A 6,248-nucleotide genomic window follows, 5' to 3' on the forward strand; every position below is an offset into this window, starting at 1 on the left:
AACCAAACAGCATGTCTCAAAGTGAAAAATGTAATAGCTGGAATTAAAAGCTCAATAGATGTGTTAAGAAAAAGATGACACAAAGAAGAATTAGTTAATGGGAAGATTGAAGTAATTACCCAGAATTTCAGTACAGAGTGAAAAAAAATGTGAAAAATACAGAAAAGAGCTTAAGAGAGGTGAAGTCTAAAATGTATTTGATTAGTTTTAGGAGAAGAGAGAAGAAATAGGCAATATTTGAAGAGATAATGGCTGAGAATTATCCAGAACTAATGAAGTCACCAATCTACAGACTTAAGTGGCTCAGTAAATCCCAAGAAGGATAAATAAGAAGATAAATACATTCATATGCATCCGAGTGTGTTAACCACAAGGAAGCTGGGGTAGCCTGTTAATATCAAAGAAGGCAGACTTTGAGATAAAAAGCATTACTAGAGATAAAGGGGACCACTTCATAAGGATAAACATTTAATTTCAAAGTAAGGTAACCATTTTACATTTTGTGTACACCTAATACCACAGTGTAAAAATACATAAAGAAGAAAAAAGAACCACAGAAGAAAAAAATCCATAAATCATATTGTGAAAATAACAAAACTCTTTCAGTAATTGATGCAACAAACAAATTAAAATGTCAGGACAAATAGATATAGAAGATCTGAACAACATATTAACTAACAAAACTTGAACTAATAGACATTCATAGAACAGTGTCCCACATATAAAGTAGAGGAAGATGGGCATGGATGTTAGCTCAGGGCCAGTCTTCCTCAGCAAAAAGAGGAGGCTTGGTCGCAGATGTTAGCTCAGGGCTGATCTTCCTCAAGAAAAATAAATAAAATAAAAAATAAAAAAGAAGAGAAATAGTATACTTCTGCTTATATAAAATACAATAAAGGGCAAAATTCAACAGTTCTGTTCAGACTCTTAGAGATATAAAGAAAATCAAGGAATTGATTTCCATAAAAGTCAGAAGATCAGAATAGTGATTAACTCTGGAAAGAGAGAAGAGGTTGTAATCAGAAAAATACCATGGGGGTGGGGGGCTTCTGTAGTGATAGCAATGTTCTATTCTTTTTTCTTTTTTTTATTATGTAAGTTTTAGGTGTACAGCATTATAATTCAACATCTGTAATGTCCTATTTCTTTTCTTTTTTTTTTTTTGAGGAAGATTAGCCCTGAGCTAACATCTGCCGCCAATCTTCCTCTTTTTGCTGAGGAAGATTGGGCCTGAGCTAACATGTGTGCCCATCTTCCTCTATTTTATATGTGGGATGCCTGCCACAGCATGGCTTCATAAGAGGTGCATAGGTCTGTGCCCGGGATCCAAACCAGTGAACCCTAGGCCACCAAAGCAGAGCGAGTGAAATTAACCAATATGCTACCAGGCCAGCACCTATAATGTTCTGTTTCTTGATGTGGATGGTGGTTATCTTATAAGAATTTATCAAGATGTATGCATAAGTTGAATAAAGCTTCTGTATGTATGTTTCATTTTTTGCATTTAAATATCTAATCTATTTTTAATTTATCTTGAAGTAGGGTCTAAGGAGTGGGTCCAACTTTAGCTTTTTTCATAGGGCTATCCAGATATCACAATACTCCTTATTTAAAAATCAATCTTTCCCCCACTAATTTGCAGTATGCCTTTACTGTAAACTAAATTAAACATGCAACTGGATCTAATTCTGCATTTTCTATTGTTTTCCTCTGGCCGGTCTATTCATGCCCCAATACCAAGATGGTTTAATTAGGGAAGCTTTAGAGCCAAGATTCTCAACCTTAGCAGTATTGACATTTTGGGCCAGACCATTCTTTTTTGTAGGGTGCTGTTCTGCATATTGTAGGATGTTTAGCATGTTCCTGGGCCTCTACCCACCAGATGCCAGTAGCAACCTCCTACTCCTACCCCAACTCCTAGTTGTGACAAATAAAAATTTCTCCAAACATGGCTGAGTGTTACCTGGGGCGTGGCGGGTGGAGGAGAGGCCGGGGGCCGGAGGAACAGTTGAGAAGCCCTGCTTTGGAGTATATTTTGATATCTGGCAATGCTACTGTTGGAGGAGGTCATGGACAGGATGTGACCGCTGGCTGACCTGCGAGCTGGACCCAGGCAATTGGAGTCTCCAAACATCCTCCCCTGTCCTTGAAATATATGTCCTGCCTACTGTTCCCTTAGCCAGAGCTGTTTCAAGGACACAGCCTTGAGAGAGTATGTGTTGCTGAGACCATCGGGACAGTATATGTGACAGAACCCCATCAAGGCCTCTATATAAACTTTCAAGATTCCAGTGGGTAGGTATGGAGATCCACTCATCTTGCTGCTGCCCAAGACAAGCCTGGTAAGTTCTCTGGCTTCTTCACACCTGCCACCTACCAATCTGGAGTGGTCTGCCTCTTTGTTCGGTTTCTCCTTGCCCTCTGTGTACAGGGGCCGGTTTGTGAACCAACAGCTACTTTCGCTCACTGCTCTCCTCAATTAAGATCTCCTTGAGGGGTCGGCCCCGTGGCCGAGTGGTTGAGTTCTTGTGCTCTGCTTCAGCAGCCCAGGGTTTCGCCAGTTGGGATCCTGGGCGTGGACATGGCACTGCTCATCAAGCCATGCTGAGGTGGCATCCCACATGCCACAAGGAGAAGGACCCACAACTATGTACTGGGGGGATTGGTGGAGAAAAAGCAGAAAAAATAAAGATCTTCTTGCTTATTTAATTCGCCCCAAGCATTTTATAACCTACATGTTTAGTTACAGAAGAAAGCATAACAGTATTTCTATTGGGATTACATTAAACTTCTACATTAATGAAGGAAAAACTAAAATCTTTATGATGTTGAGTATGCCTATCCAGGAATATGTATATTGTTATTTATTCAGGTCTACCTTTTTGTCTTCCAGGAGTGTGCTATTGTTTTTCTCATGTAAGCTTTGGATATTTCTTGTTAGGATTTGCTATTGTAAAAAGAGTCTATATATGCAAACTACTGGTTAGGTGTGTTAATTTTAAAACTCAATACTTTACTAATTTTTTAATTGTTTGTAGTATTTTCTCCTTTGCTTATTTTGGGTTTTCAAGTTATAGATATTATCTATAATAGCACTATCTGATAGACGTTTCTGAAATGATGGAAATGTTCAATATCTATACTGTCCAAAATGGCAGCCATTACCCACATATGGCTATTAAGCACTTGGACTATGGCTAGTGTGACCGAGGAACTGAATTCTAAATTTCCTTTACTTTTAATTAATTTAAATTTAAATAACCACATGTGGCTATTGGCTACCATATTGGACAGCATAGATCTATAGTTTTACTTCTTCCTTTTCAATCCATGTGCCTCAATTGCTAACTCTTATCCAATTGCATTGACTAATACTTCCAACACAATATTAAATAGGAGTGGAGATTGCAAGCATCATTATATTCTTTCTGAGTTTTGCAGGAAAGCCTCTAACGATTCTCCATTAAGTAAAATAAATGCTGATACAGTGTGTTATGTGTGTGCGCGCCCATAATTAATCTTAAGGAAGTATGCAATATTGAAAATAGCTAGCAATCTAATCTCTTCATCTCACCTCTTCTTGTTCCCCTTCAGTTATCCAAAATTTTACTTTAAGTTTTTTCAGTCCTAAGACCATTGAGAAGATCAGGAAGCTTATTCTACTTTTTATATAAAGTCCTAATTCTTTACCATTTAAAATAATTGTATTCTATCTGTAGGAGAATATTTTCTCCCTTATAACCATTATTCTTAGTACTACAAATTAAATATCTACTTAATGCTCACCACCAGTCTTTATGTCAATGTATTTCCAGTCTTATTTCTTGTCTAGAGCTCACTCTCGTCCATTCCTCAGAAACGGATCTATATCTATCTGTCTGTCTATCTATCCATCTATCTATCTTCAGGTTCACTGATTATTTCTTCTGTCATCTCCATATCTCTATTCTTCTACTGATGTCATCCAACAAATTTTATATTTAAACCTATACTGTTTTATATTATATAAATATATTTTATATTGTATTTTTGTTTAAAAATCTGTTCCTCTTTTACATTTCTATAAATTTTCTACATTTTGATTCCCTGTGAGCATGTCTCCTTTTGCCTCATTCAGTATATTCAAATAGCTGCTGTTAAGCCCTGTTCTGATAATTCTAACATCTTGGTCATCTTGAGGTTCGCGTCAGTTGATTGTCTTTTCCTGTTAAAATGGATCATATCTTTTCTGGCTTTTTGTACATATAGTAATTTTGCCTTATATCCTGGACATTTTGGCTTCTGTTATTTTCCTCCGGAGTGGTGATATTTATGTTTTAGCAGGCAATTAACTGAGTTCAACTCAAACTGCAAACTGTCAACAGCTGTGTTGGGTGTTGGCTCCGCTCTCAGTTCAGACTGACTTCAGTTTGTTCTGTGCGTGCTTGGTCCCAGGGTGAGCCAGAGGCTCGGCAGGTTTTCACACATTCTTTGGGGTCCTCCATCTCTCATTCTTCCCTTTCTGGGATTCCCTCCTCACTCTCTGGAAGCTCTGATTGCCTGAGCCCCTTCTCTGGTTCTCCTTACTAGAAAGAAGGGGAGCAGTCTGTCAGAGTTTCAGCCCTCCTGCACTTCCAGTGGCACTGCAGATGCTCTCAGGGTAATGCTACAAAACAGAAACCAAAACAGGAGAACAGGGGGCTTATTTCCGAGCCAAACACTTCCTCCAAGTATTGACTCTCTTCCAAAGTCTGCCTGCTTTTGCTTGTTGCTGGTTTTGTATTTTTCTCAGTTTATCTGAAATAAGGCTGGGTGGGCTGTAACTCCACCATGTTCAAAGCAGAACTTCCCTGGAAGGGATCTTTGGTGTGCTAGTTTTATGTGGGTTGGATTCCTCCAGTATCATCAGACATTATTAGACGTTATCCTCTCATGGCCTCTTGCAGACACTCATGAATTCAATCCAGCAGAATCCTTCCCAGTTTCGGCTGCTGTTCTCATTGAGTACCTGTTCCAAATTTGGGGGTCCTCCTGTTACCAGGGTCATCAGATGCCACAGTGCTTCCCTCTCTTCATCCAACACAGATGGTGATTCCACATGGACCATGCAGGTTTGGGTGATGAACACCCAAAGTAGGGCTGCTGTAAAAAAAATTACCACAAATGGAGTGGCTTAAAACAGCAGAAATTCTTTCACAGTTCTGGAGGCCAGAAGTCTGAAGTCAAAGTGTTGTCAAGGCCATGGTCTCTCTGAAGGCTTCCTTGCTTCTTCCTTACTTCTGGTGACTGCTGGCAATCCTTGACATTCCTCAGCTTGTAGATGCATCACTCTCATCTCTGCCTCTTTTGTCACATGGCCTTCTCCCTGTGTGTCTTCTGTGTGCCCAAATTTCCCTTGCTTTATAAGGCTACCAGTCATCGGATTAAGGCCCATATTAATCCAATATGACCTAGTCTTAACTTGATGGCATCTACAAAAATCCTATTTCCAAATAAGGTCAAATTCACAGACGTTAGGACTTGAACTTATCTTTTTGAGAACACATTTCAACCTACGACAGGTGATTTGCCCTCAATGGATCATATTGGGAGTATTGGAGGATAATTTGTAATCCAGTTTTTTTTAAAGGTCATTCATGGACCTTTTGTCTGCTTTTCTAGCTTTTTTTTTTGGTCAGGAAATTTGGAGAGATTCCTAAAAGGTGAAAACACCAGATATTGAATAGAGTTACACAGGTTTTGTAATGGGAGATGGTGTGTTGTTGCAAGCAGGCAAAGAATAAAGAACAGGATGAGGGGCTAAAAAAAATTTGCCTTCAGCATAAGTATCACCCAAGACATGAATTACAATCCTACCTAAAACAGGCAGGAAAATGCCTATTTTATGTTATTTCTTTTCTTTGTGAGGAAGATTGGCCCTGAGCTAACATCTATTGCCAATCTTCCTCTTTTTCCTTGAGGAAGATTGTCCATCTGTGGCAATCTTCCTCTGTTTTGTATGTGGGACGCCTCCACAGCATAGCTTGATGAGCAGTGCTAGGTCCATGCCCAGATCTGAACCTATGAACCCTGGGCAACACATGAACTTAACCAGTATGCCACCAGGCCAGCCCCAAAAATGCCTATTTTAAAAATGATGGAAGATTGAGATGAAAACATTTAAAATATATATCTAGGGATCCAAATTTCTAACTATGATATTTATTTTAGATTTAGTAAAAATATTTATTAATGTATAGAATTAAGTGACTTGTGTAACACCACATAAA

The sequence above is a fragment of the Equus quagga genome, chromosome 11 (genome assembly GCF_021613505.1).
Source record: "Equus quagga isolate Etosha38 chromosome 11, UCLA_HA_Equagga_1.0, whole genome shotgun sequence".
Taxonomy (NCBI): Eukaryota; Metazoa; Chordata; class Mammalia; order Perissodactyla; family Equidae; genus Equus; species Equus quagga.